General features: G+C 46.3%; 1 protein-coding gene across 1 annotated transcript in view; it reads right to left on the minus strand.

The window, feature by feature from the left end:
* LOC109876951 (zinc fingers and homeoboxes protein 2) overlaps positions 1-13,815 on the minus strand; it is a 31,447-nt gene extending 17,632 nt beyond the window's left edge. The window contains exon 1 of the mRNA XM_031821025.1: positions 13,408-13,815. The gene's annotated coding sequence lies outside the window, so the exon portion shown is untranslated. The remainder of the gene's footprint in view (positions 1-13,407) is intronic.
* Positions 13,816-17,124: the final 3,309 nt, after the last annotated feature.

Consider the following 17,124-nt stretch of genomic DNA (forward strand, 5'->3'; position numbering starts at 1 on the left):
TTACAATGCAGTCTAACCCTGAGAATGACCATGCAGTCTAACCCTGAGAATGACCCTGCTTTCACAATGCAGTCTAACCCTGAGAATGACCCTGCTTTCACAATGCAGTCTAACCCTGAGAATGACCATGCAGTCTAACCCTGAGAATGACCATGCAGTCTAACCCTGAGAATGACCATGCAGTCTAACCCTGAGAATGACCCTGCTTTCACAATGCAGTCTAACCCCGAGAATGACCCTGCAGTCTAACCCTGAGAATGACCCTGCAGTCTAACCCTGAGAATGACCCTGCAGTCTAACCCTGAGAATGACCACGCAGTCTAACCCTGAGAATGACCCTGCAGTCTAACCCTGAGAATGACCCTGCAGTCTAACCCTGAGAATGACCCTGCAGTCTAACCCTGAGAATGACCCTGCAGTCTAACCCTGAGAATGACCCTGCAGTCTAACCCTGAGAATGACCCTGCAGTCTAACCCTGAGAATGACCCTGCAGTCTAACCCTGAGAATGACCCTGCAGTCTAACCCTGAGAATGACCCTGCAGTCTAACCCTGAGAATGACCCTGCAGTCTAACCCTGAGAATGACCCTGCAGTCTAACCCTGAGAATGACCCTGCAGTCTAACCCTGAGAATGACCCTGCAGTCTAACCCCGAGAATGACCCTGCAGTCTAACCCTGAGAATGACCCTGCAGTCTAACCCCTGAGAATGACCCTGCAGTCTAACCCTGAGAATGACCCTGCAGTCTAACCCTGAGAATGACCCTGCAGTCTAACCCTGAGAATGACCCTGCAGTCTAACCCTGAGAATGACCCTGCAGTCTAACCCTGAGAATGACCCTGCAGTCTAACCCTGAGAATGACCCTGCAGTCTAACCCTGAGAATGACCCTGCAGTCTAACCCTGAGAATGACCCTGCAGTCTAACCCTGAGAATGACCCTGCAGTCTAACCCTGAGAATGACCCTGCAGTCTAACCCTGAGAATGACCCTGCAGTCTAACCCTGAGAATGACCCTGCAGTCTAACCCTGAGAATGACCATGCAGGTCTAACCCTGAGAATGACCCTGCAGTCTAACCCTGAGAATGACCCTGCAGTCTAACCCTGAGAATGACCCTGCAGTCTAACCCTGAGAATGACCCTGCTTTCACAATGCAGTCTAACCCTGAGAATGACCATGCAGTCTAACCCTGAGAATGACCCTGCTTTCACAATGCAGTCTAACCCTGAGAATGACCATGCTTTCAATATGCAGTCTAACCCTGAGAATGACCATGCTTTCACAATGCAGTCTAACCCTGAGAATGACCATGCTTTCACAATGCAGTCCAACCCTGAGAATGACCATGCTTTCACAATGCAGTCTAACCCTGAGAATGACCATGCTTTCACAATGCAGTCTAACCCTGAGAATGACCATGCATTTACAATGCAGTCTAACCCGGAGAATGACCATGCAGTCTAACCCGGAGAATGACCATGCAGTCTAACCCTGAGAATGACCCTGCTTTCACAATGCAGTCTAACCCTGAGAATGACCATGCTTTCACAATGCAGTCTAACCCTGAGAATGACCATGCATTTACAATGCAGTCTAACCCTGAGAATGACCCTGCAGTCTAACCCTGAGAATGACCATGCATTTACCCTGAGAATGACCCTGCAGTCTAACCCTGAGAATGACCCTGCAGTCTAACCCTGAGAATGACCCTGCAGTCTAACCCTGAGAATGACCCTGCAGTCTAACCCTGAGAATGACCCTGCAGTCTAACCCTGAGAATGACCCTGCAGTCTAACCCTGAGAATGACCCTGCAGTCTAACCCTGAGAATGACCCTGCAGTCTAACCCTGAGAATGACCCTGCAGTCTAACCCTGAGAATGACCCTGCAGTCTAACCCTGAGAATGACCCTGCAGTCTAACCCTGAGAATGACCCTGCAGTCTAACCCTGAGAATGACCCTGCAGTCTAACCCTGAGAATGACCCTGCAGTCTAACCCTGAGAATGACCCTGCAGTCTAACCCTGAGAATGACCCTGCAGTCTAACCCTGAGAATGACCCTGCAGTCTAACCCTGAGAATGACCCTGCAGTCTAACCCTGAGAATGACCCTGCAGTCTAACCCTGAGAATGACCCTGCAGTCTAACCCTGAGAATGACCCTGCAGTCTAACCCTGAGAATGACCCTGCAGTCTAACCCTGAGAATGACCCTGCAGTCTAACCCTGAGAATGACCCTGCAGTCTAACCCTGAGAATGACCCTGCAGTCTAACCCTGAGAATGACCCTGCAGTCTAACCCTGAGAATGACCCTGCAGTCTAACCCTGAGAATGACCCTGCAGTCTAACCCTGAGAATGACCCTGCAGTCTAACCCTGAGAATGACCCTGCAGTCTAACCCTGAGAATGACCCTGCAGTCTAACCCTGAGAATGACCCTGCAGTCTAACCCTGAGAATGACCCTGCAGTCTAACCCTGAGAATGACCTGCAGTCTAACCCTGAGAATGACCCTGCAGTCTAACCCTGAGAATGACCCTGCAGTCTAACCCTGAGAATGACCCTGCAGTCTAACCCTGAGAATGACCCTGCAGTCTAACCCTGAGAATGACCCTGCAGTCTAACCCTGAGAATGACCCTGCAGTCTAACCCTGAGAATGACCCTGCAGTCTAACCCTGAGAATGACCCTGCAGTCTAACCCTGAGAATGACCCTGCAGTCTAACCCTGAGAATGACCCTGCAGTCTAACCCTGAGAATGACCCTGCAGTCTAACCCTGAAAATGACCCTGCAGTCTAACCCTGAGAATGACCATGCAGTCTAACCCTGAGAATGACCATGCAGTCTAACCCTGAGAATGACCATGCAGTCTAACCCTGAGAATGACCCTGCAGTCTAACCCTGAGAATGACCCTGCAGTCTAACCCTGAGAATGACCCTGCAGTCTAACCCTGAGAATGACCATGCAGTCTAACCCTGAGAATGACCCTGCAATCTAACCCTGAGAATGACCCTGCAGTCTAACTCTGAGAATGACCCTGCAGTCTAACTCTGAGAATGACCCTGCAGTCTAACCCTGAGAATGACCCTGCTTTCTTCAACTCTGTCCTCCTGAACAAAAATATAAAGAAAAGCAACATGCAACAATTTGAAAGATTTTACTGAGTTACAGTTCATAAGGAAATCAGTCAATTTAAATAAATAAATTAGGTCCCAATCTATGGATGTCACATGACTGGAAATACAGATATGCATCTGTTGGTCAAAGATGCCTTTAAAAAAAAAGGTAGGGGCGTGGATCAGAAAACAGATCAGTATCTGATGACACCACCATGTGCCTCATGAAGCACGACATCTCCTTCGCATAGATGTCGTGCTGCATGTCTTAAAGTAATGGACTGTCGTTTCTCTTTTCTTATTTGAGCTGTTCTTGCCATATTATGGACTTGGTCTTTTACCATATATGGTCATATTGGTTTGGACCAATATAAAACAATTACAGCACTGTACGTCATTGTTACCCAGAAAGGATTTGATATAAAACAGTCTGCATTGGGCTTTAGGCAGGGTGGTGTCTGGCAGGGTGGTGTCTGGTAAAACCATCTGTACCAGGGTGGTGTCTGGCAGGGTGGTGTCTGGTAAAACCATCTGTAGCAGGGTGGTGTCTGGTAAAACCATCTGTACCAGGGTGGTGTCTGGCAGGGTGGTGTCTGGTAAAACCATCTGTACCAGGGTGGTGTCTGGCAGGGTGGTGTCTGGCAGGGTGGTGTCTGGTAAAACCATCTGTACCAGGGTGGTGTCTGGTAAAACCATCTGTAGCAGGGTGGTGTCAGGTAAAACCATCTGTACCAGGGTGGTGTCTGGCAGGGTGGTGTCTGGTAAAACCATCTGTACCAGGGTGGTGTCAGGTAAAACCATCTGTAGCAGTCAGTCCTGGCAGGGTGGTGTCTGGTAAAACCATCTGTAGCAGGGTGGTGTCAGGTAAAACCATCTGTACCAGGGTGGTGTCTGGCAGGGTGGTGTCTGGTAAAACCATCTGTACCAGGGTGGTGTCTGGTAAAACCATCTGTAGCAGTCAGTCCTGGCAGGGTGGTGTCTGGTAAAACCATCTGTAGCAGGGTGGTGTCAGGTAAAACCATCTGTACCAGGGTGGTGTCTGGCAGGGTGGTGTCTGGTAAAACCATCTGTACCAGGGTGGTGTCAGGTAAAACCATCTGTACCAGGGTGGTGTCTGGCAGGGTGGTGTCTGGTAAAACCATCTGTACCAGGGTGGTGTCTGGTAAAACCATCTGTAGCAGTCAGTCCTGGCAGGGTGGTGTCTGGTAAAACCATCTGTACCAGGGTGGTGTCTGGTAAAACCATCTGTAGCAGTCAGTCCTGACAGGGTGGTGTCTGGTAAAACCATCTGTAGCAGTCAGTCCTGACAGGGTGGTGTCTGGTAAAACCATCTGTACCAGGGTGGTGTCTGGTAAAACCATCTGTAGCAGTCAGTCCTGGCAGGGCGGTGTCTGGTAAAACCATCTGTACCAGGGTGGTGTCTGGTAAAACCATCTGTACCAGGGTGGTGTCTGGCAGGGTGGTGTCTGGTAAAACCATCTGTACCAGGGTGGTGTCTGGTAAAACCATCTGTAGCAGTCAGTCCTGGCAGGGTGGTGTCTGGTAAAACCATCTGTACCAGGGTGGTGTCAGGTAAAACCATCTGTAGCAGGGTGGTGTCTGGTAAAACCATCTGTAGCAGTCAGTCCTGGCAGGGTGGTGTCAGGTAAAACCATCTGTAGCAGTCAGTCCTGGCAGGGTGGTGTCTGGTAAAACCATCTGTAGCAGTCAGTCCTGACAGGGTGGTGTCTGGTAAAACCATCTGTAGCAGTGAGACCTGGCAGGGTGGTGTCTGGTAAAACCATCTGTAGCAGTCAGTCCTGGCAGGGTGGTGTCTGGTAAAACCATCTGTAGCAGTGAGACCTGGCAGGGTGGTGTCTGGTAAAACCATCTGTAGCAGTCAGTCCTGGCAGGGTGGTGTCTGGTAAAACCTGGCAGGGTGGTGTCTGGTAAAACCATCTGTAGCAGTCAGTCCTGGCAGGGTGGTGTCTGGTAAAACCATCTGTAGCAGTGAGACCTGGCAGGGTGGTGTCTGGTAAAACCATCTGTAGCAGTCAGTCGTGTCAGGGTGGTGTCTGGTAAAACCATCTGTAGCAGTCAGTCCTGGCAGGGTGGTGTCTGGTAAAACCATCTGTAGCAGTCAGTCCTGGCAGGGTGGTGTCTGGTAAAACCATCTGTAGCAGTCAGTCCTGGCAGGGTGGTGTCTGGTAAAACCATCTGTAGCAGTCAGTAAGTTCCCTCCTAACCCTGGGCTACATATGGCGTTTCCAACTGAAACCAAAACCAGCCAGGCAGAGACAGATAGCCTCTTCCATGGCTGCCAGACCCCGGTTAAATTTTATTTTAAATCAAATACTCCATCTGGGCTTGATTTAGCTTGCCTGGCACAATGGAAGTAGAGTAGTTGTGAAAGTGAAAAACCCATCTGGCACACCAGGCAGGCTCAAGCAAACGCTCAACATATTTGAAAGATTTAAAATAGTATTTGAACCCAGATCCTGATGGCTGCCGTCCCAGACAGTTATGAAATACTGATGGAATGGGTTAGACCGCATGGCGTATTTGTGCCAGGGTCATCTTTTAAAAGCGGCTTCTCCACTACGGAGATCAAATACAGTCAGAGAACTACGTTTTGGAACATTACTTCTTATGCAATTGTATTTCACATGTTGGGATAAAGGTTGGGATAGAATAAATAGGGAGTTTCTGTTGTGGCATTCAACACAAGGTTATACCTAGTAGTGTTTCTCTAACGAACCATCTGTACATCCAGAGTACCTCCTCTAACCTATATCAGCGACAGACAGTTGTTCGACCTACTGTAGAGTCAACCAAGCTTGACTGGCGTTACTGGGTGTCCACATATCAGACAGCCTCTGCTACAGCAGGGGTGACCTGCTGGTCAGGCCGGAGACACGTGACTGGGTCAGAGCTGTGGGTTTCTGCAGTCAGAGAGAAGAGCCCCAGCTGAGCACTTCTGTCCTCTCCCTTCCTCCAGCATTTCCCTGCACCTGCGACATCTGCAAATCTGTGTATGCAACCAATAAACCTTGATTCTGATTTGTCCTCTCCTCTTATGCTCTCTCCTTGCCTTCACGTACTCATCTCCTTCTCTCGTCTTCTCTCAACCTGTCCTCGTCTCCTCCCCCCCTTTCTCCCCTCCGTCTCCTCCCCCCCTTTCTCCCCTCCGTCTCCTCCCCCCCTTTCTCCCCTCCGTTTCCTCCCCCCCCTTTCTCCCCTCCGTCTCCTCCCCCCCTTTCTCCCCTCCGTCTCCTCCCCCCCTTTCTCCCCTCCGTCTCCTCCCCGTCTCCTCCCCCCCTTTCTCCCCTCCGTCTCCTCCCCCCCTTTCTCCCCTCCGTCTCCTCCCCCCCTCCCCCCATTCTGTTAAAATAATTGGGGTCATAGGATTTTCCAACTGTTTTCTATGGGATACCCTTATTATTAGGAACCTGGCTGCAGTTCCTATGGCTTCCACTAGATGTCAACAGTCTTTAGAAATTGTTCAATGTTTTTCTTTTGAGAAATGAATAAGTAGTGCTATTAATGGTAAGTGTCACTCCAGGTGGACGACTGTTTTGATGCGCGTGAACTGGAGCGAGCTTTCCGTCTTAAATTATATCAATTATTTACATTTTAGGGTACCCGAGGTTGGATTAGGAACGTTGTTTGAAATGTTTGGATCAAGTTTACAGGTAACTTATTAGATACTTCGTAGGCATGTTGGGCGAGTTGAAACCGGTGTATTTCTGAATCAAACGCGCCAAACAAAAGGGACATTTTTGGGACACAAAGGACATTATCGAACAAAAGGACCATTTGTGATGTTTCTGGGACATTTGAGTGCCAACAGAAGATCTTCAAAAGGTAAGGCATGAAATATCGCTATTTCTGACTTTTGTGTCGCACCTGCCTGGTTGAAATATGATTTATGTGTTTGTATGCGGAGCATTGTCCTCAGATAATCGCATGGTTTACGTTCGTCGTAAAACCTTTTTGAAATCTGACACAGCGGCTGGATTAACAAGAAGTGAAGCTTTATTTTGTTGTAGAACACATATTTTCAAGAAAGTTAAATATTTGAATTTGGTATTTTTTTATTTCACGCTCTGCAATTTCACCAGATGTTGGCCAGGTGGGACGCTACCGTCCCACCTGCCCATAAGAAGTGAACGCAGTGTCCAAAGAAGATGTATACAGAATGGTGCCGCCTGTGTAGAGGTGGATCAGAGAATCAGCAGCAGCAAGAGCGACATCATTGATATATAAAGAGAAAAGAGTCAGCCCGAGAATTGAACCCTGTGGCACCCCCATAGAGATTGCCAGAGGTCCGGACAACAGGCCCTCCGATTTGACACACTGAACTCCATCTGAGAAGTAGTTGGTGAACCAGGCGAGGCAGTCATTTGAGAAACCAAGGCTATCGAGTCTGCCGATAAGAATGCGGTGATCGACAGAGTCGAAAGCCTTGGCCAGGTCGATGAAGACGGCTGCACAGTACTGTCTTTTATCGATGGCGGTTATGATATCGTTTAGGACCTTGAGTGTGGCTGAGGTGCACCCATGACCAGCTCGGAAACCAGATTGTATCGTGAAAAAAGGTACGGTGGGATTCGAAATGGTCGGTGATAAGTTTGTTACTTGGCTTTCAATGACTTTAGAAAGGCAGGGCAGGACAGATATGGGTCTATAACGGTTTGGGTCTAGAGGGTCTTCCCTTTTGAAGAGGGGGATGACCGTGGCAGCTTTCCAATCTTTAGGAATCTCAGACGAAAGAGGTTGAACAGACTAGTAATAGGGGTTGGAACAATTTTGGTGGTTCATTTTAGAAAGGGTCCAGATTGTCCAGCCCAGCTGATTTGTAGGGATCCAGATTTTGCAGCTCTTCCAGAACATCAGCTGTCTGGATTTGGGTGAAGGAGAAGCAGAGGGGGCTTGGGCAATTTTCTGCGGGGAGGGGGGTTGCAGAGCTGTTGGGCGGGGTAGGGGTAGCCAGGTGGAAAGCATAGCCAGCCGTAGAAAAATGCTTTTTGAAATCACCGATAAATATATGATAATCGATAGTGACAGTGTTTCCTAGCATAGTGCATTGGGCAGCTGGGAGGAGGTGCTCTTATTCTCCATGGACTTTAGTGTCCCAAAACTTTTTGTAATTAGTGCTTTTTCTGTTTGAAAAAGTTAGCCTTAGCTTTCCTAACTGACTGTGTATATTGGTTCCTGAAGTCCCCGAAAAGGCTATTCGATGCTAATGCAGTACGCCACAGGATGTTTTTGTGCTGGTCAAGGGCAGTCAAGTCTGGGGTGAACCAAGGGCTATATACGTTCTTAATTCTACATTTTTTGAACGGGGCATGCTTATTTAAGTTGGTGAGGAAAGCACTTTTAAAGAGAAACCAAGTGTTTAAGGTAGCGTTTGACAGTGTTGAGGGATGGTCGTTTGACCGCGGACCCATTACGGACGCAGGCAATGAGGCAGTGATCGCTGAGATCCTGGTTGAAGACAGCAGAGGTGTATTTAGAGGGCAAGTTGGTCAGGATGATATCTATGAGGGTGCCCATGGTTACGGATTTAGGGTTGTACCTGGTAGGTTCCTAGATCGTTTGTGTGAGATTGAGGGCATCTAGCTTAGATTGTAGGACAGCCGGGGTGTTAAGCATATCCCAGTTTAGGTCACCTAACAGTACGAACTCCCTCTCCTATCATCTCTCTTTCTCTCCTATCGTATCCCTCTCTCGTTCCTCTCCTATCACCTCTTTCTTTCCTTCCTATCATCTCTTTCTCTTCCTCTCCTATCATCTTCTCTCCCTCCTATCATCATCATCATCATCTCTTTCTCTCCTTCCTTTCCCTGTACTCTAACATGAAAGCCTGCCCATTACACACATGAATACATCAATTTACTGTTGTCGAGTAGAAAACAGATGGGAGACGTTACCTAGGAAACCCATGCGGTCTGTGTGAGAGTTGTGTGGCTCCAGGACGCTATTTACAGTCACTGCTTCTCCTCTGTGAAGCTCTTTCTTTCCAAGAGATTGGCTTCTTTTGGTTCCAGATAAAACAATCCCTATGTAACTCAAAACACTGGCACTTGTCTTTTCCTACTTGCACTGACTTGGCCGATAAACACGGAGGACAAATGAGCATGTTTCAGTCCATAGTACGTCTCACCTAGCTGTCTATCTGAAGCTGAACTGACTTGCCTAGTTAAATAAAGGTTCAATAAAATAACAATAATAATAATAACTTAGACACACTGGTTAAACGTTTGCCTGCAGACAGTACTTAGCACCTCTGAACGGTGTCGGCACTCATTCTTTTTGTGTCCACACAGCAAAAACCTTTAAGTCGTCAGCTACTCAGCCTTGTTAAAATACTCCAAACCAGAAGGTGGCAGTAGTGTTTGTATGTCCATGTGCTAATCTCTGCTGAATGTGTTGCACTTTCTCCCGTTGTGCCATTTACAAACAAACACGTGACTGTCTCAACTGTTCTGGGGAACTACGGTGAGCTTCATAATGTGACAGGTGAAATGATCAACGCGATCAGCGTCCTCTCTTAATGTATTGCACAAGTTGACTGCAGGTATTTACTTAAAAAGTAGCAACACGCCACTGTTGTCCAGTCAGAACATGATGGTGAGGCCCATACTAAACACACCATCACACGCCACTGTTGTCCAGTCAGAACATGATGGTGAGGCCCATACTAAACACACCATCACACGCCACTGTTGTCCAGTCAGAACATGATGGTGAGGCCCATACTAAACACACCATCACACGCCACTGTTGTCCAGTCAGAACATGATGGTGAGGCCCATACTAAACACTTGGAAACCATCACACGGCACACAGACGATTCAGTTCAACTTGTTGATATTGTTGTGTGGTTATGTTCGATGGACAGACGATTCAGTTCAACTTGTTGATATTGTTGTGTGGTTATGTTCGATGGACAGACGATTCAGTTCAACTTGTTGATATTGTTGTGTGGTTATGTTCGATGGACAGGCGATTCAGTTCAACTTGTTGATATTGTTGTGTGGTTATGTTCGATGGACAGGCGATTCAGTTCAACTTGTTGATATTGTTGTGTGGTTATGTTCGATGGACAGGCGATTCAGTTCAACTTGTTGATATTGTTGTGTGGTTATGTTCGATGGACAGACGATTCAGTTCAACTTGTTGATATTGTTGTGTGGTTATGTTCGATGGACAGACGATTCAGTTCAACTTGTTGATATTGTTGTGTGGTTATGTTCGATGGACAGGCGATTCAGTTCAACTTGTTGATATTGTTGTGTGGTTATGTTCGATGGACAGACGATTCAGTTCAACTTGTTGATATTGTTGTGTGGTTATGTTCGATGGTTCAACTTGTTGATATTGTTGTGTGGTTATGTTCGATGGTTCAACTTGTTGATATTGTTGTGTGGTTATGTTCGATGGAAGCACAACACCTCAGGATAGAAACAGTACGTCACGACACAACATGTATCTTCTCTTCTTACGACGACATGTAAACACGCGCTAACTTGAGGTGACTGGGTGGAGCACTAGAGTGTGTCCAAGCTCCCCGATTGGTTGGAATGAGTGGGGGGGGGGGGGGGGGGGGAATTGAAGGGTGATTGACAGGGCTGCAGGCCTATCAGGTTGAAAGGGCTAGCCCTTTATTTTACACAAAGACATAAAAAGAGGGTAATCATATGGTGATTATCATATGATTCATGATGAGCACATGCACTGCATTAGTCTGGACTCTTCCTCAACCTCCTCATTGAGGAGATAAACTACATTTTGGGGGCCTGACTGCCTAATAAATATATTTGAGTCATTTAGCGGATGCTATTATCCAGAGCGACAGTAGAGAGTGAGTACATTTTCAAACACGAGTAGCTCCTCAACCCTGTCACTGAGAAGATGAACTCCATTTTGGGGGCCCGACTGCCTAATAAATAAGTGCAAGGCTAACGAGGCTGTCTCTATGCTGTCATGAAGTCATCATGACTACGGCCGCTCCACACAGACTACAGGGATTTTACAGGAAGACGTGCTCACAGCAGGTATGACATCACCAGGGCCATCTTAGTCCCCTAGCTAACGACACAACATCTAGAAGCAGAGGAGGCAGGAGCAACATCTCCCCGAGTCTGACAGAGGATATTGCTGAGGTGAGCACCACATGAGTCACAAAGAACAGGCAGCCATCTTTAAACAAGCCATTCGCTGCCTGGACCATGAAAAAAAAAATCAAGGACACTGAATGGGGAGGGAGACCAAATGGATGTAGGCCTACGTTTCTCTTCAGCAACCTAAGCCCAAGTAATAGAAGTGTGATCTACACCTGCTGTATGACAACAGCAGCAGTCAGTGTGCACATATGACTTGAGAATGACTGCCATGCCTTGATCTGAATGAATACATCCCACCAGTCAGAAATTAACTGAGGTTGTCACCCTAGAGACGCTGCACAACTGTGACATGACTGGATTAGTCAGGTCACTAATGTTGATGATATCCCCCCCCGACTAATGTTGATGATATCCCCCCCGACTAATGTTGATGATATCCCCCCCTGACTCATGTTGATGATATCCCCCCCTGACTCATGTTGATGATATCCCCCCCTGACTAATGTTGATGATATCCCCCCCCGACTAATGTTGATGATATCCCTCCCCCGACTAATGTTGATGATATCCCCCCCCCCGACTAATGTTGATGATATCCCTCCCCCCGACTAATGTTGATGATATCCCTCCCCCCCGACTAATGTTGATGATACCCCCCCCCCCCCCGACTAATGTTGATGATATCCCCCCCCGACTAATGTTGATGATATCCCCCCCGACTAATGTTGAAAATATCCCCCCCCCCCGACTAATGTTGATGATATCCCCCCCCGACTAATGTTGATGATACCCCCCCCCCCGACTAATGTTGATGATACCCCCCCCCCAACTAATGTGATGAATGCACAAGCCGTGCGTGATCCTCTCCTGAATATGCCTAGTAACCAGTGGAGGCTGCGGAGGGGAGAACAGCTCATCATTTTCCAGAACCATGTGTTTGATACCATTCCACTTATTCTGCTCCAGTCATTTCCACGAGCCCCATCCTCCCCAATGAATGTGCCACCAACCTCCTGTGTTAGTAACCTAGTTGATGAGGTCTACAATAATTGTATTATTATTTAATTATTGTTGGTGTGTCCTGTGTGAATCCTGTGTGAACATAAAAACATGCGCTGTACCTTTAACAGTGGTGTAAGAGGACACATGCAATGGGCTAAAAGTCAAATCAGGTCATCCTGCTGAGAGCTGCATCTTTTCAGGCTTTTGGACACCATAATCATACTGTACCCACCACCCACCACTAAATACCACAATAAAATAACTCCCATTCAGACGTTTCTTGACTTGGCTACATGAGCATGTGGTGTAGCATGAGGAAATAACACGAAGATAACATGAGGCATGTCATTGGGCAACAGTACTGTAGTTTGTAAAGATACTGCCTATTGTGTCAGGCTCATTTCATATGCATAGATCTTCATCAAGAAACAAACTTGATACTGAGAACCAAGTCCATGGTAAACCACCAATATGTGCAATATATTCTACTTCGGCCAGTAGCCTGGCTGTACTGCAACGAGGCGTTTAATTCCACTGTGACTGTTGCCACAGTGCAGTAGAGACGTGCAAGAAGGCGTCACCGCTGCCTGCAGCCTGCCTACATCATACGACGGACGGCATTGGTACCCGACATCGAAGTAGGTTGCTGGTTAAACTCCAGAACTAGAAAACAATTTATAACCTTCTGGTCTTAGGAGTCCAATCGCCATTCCATAGCATACAACAGAAATAGGCAAGATAAAATCTTTTTTTTTTAAATCTCCCCAAATGTCCCCTTTCCTCGCCAACGACGTAACGCCATGTCGGCGTGGAGGCCATATTTTGCTGGTTATGTCGACATAGGGGAAAAAGTACAAGTCCTCTCCCACAAAATCTCGACTAACATTACCGCAGCATTGTAGCAAACAAAACTTCCTAAAGCGAGAGGACTGTAGGCACATCGTTTCATTGCTTGAAACTGGACACATTGTTACTACTCGCAGGTCGTCAATCAGGTGTAGCCAGCCACACCGGGACAATCAAAGTTTACTGGCTAACCAAGTTAAAATGTGTAGTGGCGTCTGCGTACAGAAACAGTGGTGGTGGGAGGCTAGCTAGCTACATAGCTAGGCTACAGGTTTAACTTTGGGACTTGTTTTCGCCGATATGCAAAACTGATAAATATTCTATTTGGCAGATTCTTACCTGTCCACCACGTATGATGCGCTGTAATGCCGAGCACCGGTAAACGGGGTCCAAAACGGGTCTTACAACACGTTAACAACCGAATACGACGATTTATTCTACAGATTCGACCGAATCCGCCAGACAACAGCCGGAAAAAATCGGCGTTCGCAGGGGGATCTACGCCAAAAACCACGTGATCAACTACGTCAGCGTACGTATTTGCATACGATACCAGGGCCACTTCCATCCTGGAGTTGTTCTAATCGCTCCTAAAAGTTAGGACGGCGGTCAGTATCAAGCCTCGGATAGTGTCCAGGAAATGACAGCCCTTCGGTGGTTGCTGGAACCTTGCTTTCGACTTTTGAAAAGGAATAAGCTGTTGTTGACGTCCTGTGCTCTGCGCCAGCTCATCGTTGTGTAGGTCATTGAATAGTAAGCAGTAAACTGAGAGGACTGGGCGTGTCAGAGCCTGTCTAGGGAGGGACACTACTTTACTGCTAGTGTTGCTGCAGTACTGACAGCTGCGTCTCAGGGCAATGGTGTCTAGAAGTGCTACTGACTGTGATTTTACATTTCTCTCTTTCTCTCGGTCTCTTTTTGGCGTCTAACCTAGTTTGACATTCTTCACTGAATACCTTCCATCTGAGTAGCTAATGAGACATCGTGAAAGGCAGCAGTGATTTATTGCCCTCACTCCTTCTCTCTCAATTTCAAATCAATTGAAGGGCTTTATTGGCATGGGAAACATATGTTGACATTGCCAAAGCAAGGGAAGTAGATAATAAACAAAAATGAACAGTAAACATTACACTCACAGAAGTTACAAAAGAATAAAGACATTTCAATTGTCATATTATGTACAAATAGTTAAAGTACAAAAGGGAAAATAAATAAACATAAATATGGGTTGAATTTACAATGGTGTTTGTTCTTCTACACCTGTTGTATTCGGCGCATGTGACTAATACAATTTGATTTGATTCACTGGTTGCCCTTTTCTTGTGGCATGAGGTCACGAATCTTGCTGCTGTGATGGCATACTGTGGTATTTCACCCAGTAGATATGGGAGTTTATCAGTATTGTTTTTTAAATTATTTGTGATCTGTTTTGTTTTCTGAATTCTGTGTGATCTGTTTTGTTTTCTGAATTCTGTGTGATCTGAGGGAAATATGTGTCTCTAATATGGTCATACATTTGGCAAGAGGTTAGGAAGTGCAGCTCAGTTTCCACCTCATTTTGTGGGCAGTGTGCAAATAGCCTGTCTTCTCTTGAGATCCAGGTCTGCCTACGACGGCCTGTTTCAATAGCAAGGCTATGCTCACTGAGTCTGTACATAGTCAAAGCTTTCCTTAAGTTTGGGTCAGTCACAGTGGTCAGGTATTCTGTCATTGTGTTCTCTCTGTTTAGGGTCAGTCACAGTGGTCAGGTATTCTGCCACTGTGTTCTCTCTGTTTAGGGTCAGTCACAGTGGTCAGGTATTCTGCCACTGTGTTCTCTCTGTTTAGGGCCAAATAGCATTCTAGTTTACTTAGTTTTTTTGTTAATTCTTTCCAATGTGTCAAGTAATTATCTTTTTGTTTTCTCAGGATTTGGTTGGGTCTAATTGTGTTGCTGTCCTGGGGCTCTATGGGGTCTCTTTGTGAACAGAGCCCCAGGATCAGCTTGCTTAGGGGACTCTTCAGGTTAATCTCTCTGTAGATGATGGCTTTGTTATGGAAGGTTTGGGAATCGTTTCCTTTTAGGTGGTTGTAGAATTTAACAGCTCTTTTCCAGATTTTGAAAAATTAGCGGGGGGGGTGAGGCATTTCCAAAACATGATGCAGTTCTCTGCTGCAGTGAGAAGCTTGGTGGAGGCTCAGGTTACGGTCCAAATTACACACTAGCCCCTATATAGTTGTGCACTACCTTATGGACCCTGGTCAAAAGTAGTGCACTTTAAAAGGGAATAGGGTGCCATTTGGGATGTGTCGCAGGCTCAGCTCATGCATTATTCATTAAGCAGAGTGGAGTTGGGTTGCTATGGTTTGTGGACACATTTACATACAAATTTGTTTTCTAATGCAATATTAATAATTACTTTACTGCTGTCTTTGTTTCTGTGTCGTCATTGAAGAGGCTTAGTTAACATCGACAATACAGAACATGCATAAACAGCCACCTACCTCCAAACTAAATAAATTAAATGTGACAGGTGGCTGTCCAAAACCATAAAAACAGTGTAATATGTGTCATGTAAGTTTTGTTAAATAAAACAGTACGATGCATGAAGCTTGAACTAAAGGTTCTGAATATTCATTATTTCATTACTTGTGTGAAGTAGCCTAATGTAGCCAGTAGATGGAGCCAAAGGACATGTTACCTCAACATACATCTCACGCTAAGTTGACCTCAGTGGACAGACGGTTCTGAATACTTAACAAAGAGGATGTGTATATTTACGGATAGACCGGTTATGGACAGGCACTATGCAGAACAAATTCCGATATAAATACCACAATGTGTTGTGAATATTTTGACCAGTAAATATAGATATAGACATGCCTGAATATGACATGAGTCTTGAGAGAGAGAGAGAGAGCAGAGCGTGGAGGAAGCATCACACAATGGTCTTATTGAGGGGAAATGTCAGCTTGGACAGCTTGGTAAGAAGTGATCTGCATTATTGGCATGGACCCACTGGCCAGGTCACAGGGAAACCTCCATCCATGATGACCACGGTGTAGGCCGGCAGAGGAAGCTGAGAACGCACACGCAGACACACGCGCTGAAGACGAGATGAGCGTCTCCCTTTTCCATCATGTTTCCCCTATTTCAACTGGCACTCCTACCCTTCTGGAGCAGGAGGACGGCTGGTTGGACAGCAGAGGTTATTGTTTCATGACTTATCTGCTTGAGGAGTTTAAGTGGGTTTGGAGTTCTGTGGTTTAGGAGAACATTCCATCAACGTCCCACCAAACATATACGGAACACGGTTGCCATGTTCCCCGAAGATATGATATTAATGTACGAGACATGAGAACATTGCAAGAACATTCATGCTTCCGGGTTCTGTGCAATAGGAGCATATTCTGTCAACATTTCACCAAACATACACAGAACGTGAACTCCTTGATCCATTCGTAGCTCTTTGTCTGTTGACGAGGTTAGAGATACTCACTCACAGTGCTTTTAACATACACTGTTTTCAACTGACATAATGACATTGCGCATGTTAATTTATAGAGTAATTATTATTGAACATGTCCTCACCTGGGATGTGAACTCACATCCTCTTGCTTCACTGTACTCCCATCTTCCTGCTGCTCCACCATGTCTGTGTCAGCTATCAGTTAATCTGACTATTCTCATCATTTGAATGACTTATTTCAGCAATTGAAAGGCCTACTGTATAGTTGTAACGCTGGTCGTTGGAATGAGGTGAGGACCAAAGCACAGAGTGGTAAGTGTTCATCATTATATTCTTAAACAGAGAACACTAAACAAAATAACAGAGAACGAAACAGTTCTGAAAGGTGACAGACACATAACAGAAAATAATCACCCACACAGGTGGGAAAAGGCTACCTAAGTATGATTCTCAATCATAGACAACGAACGACACCTGCCTCTGATTGAGAACCATACCAGGACAAACACAAAACCACAACGTTGAAAAAAGAACATAGACTACCCACCCAACTCACACCCTGACCAAACTAAAACAAAGACATAACAAAATAACTAAGGCCAGAACG

This window comes from Oncorhynchus kisutch, unplaced genomic scaffold (assembly GCF_002021735.2).
Source record: "Oncorhynchus kisutch isolate 150728-3 unplaced genomic scaffold, Okis_V2 scaffold3813, whole genome shotgun sequence".
NCBI classification, from domain to species: domain Eukaryota; kingdom Metazoa; phylum Chordata; class Actinopteri; order Salmoniformes; family Salmonidae; genus Oncorhynchus; species Oncorhynchus kisutch.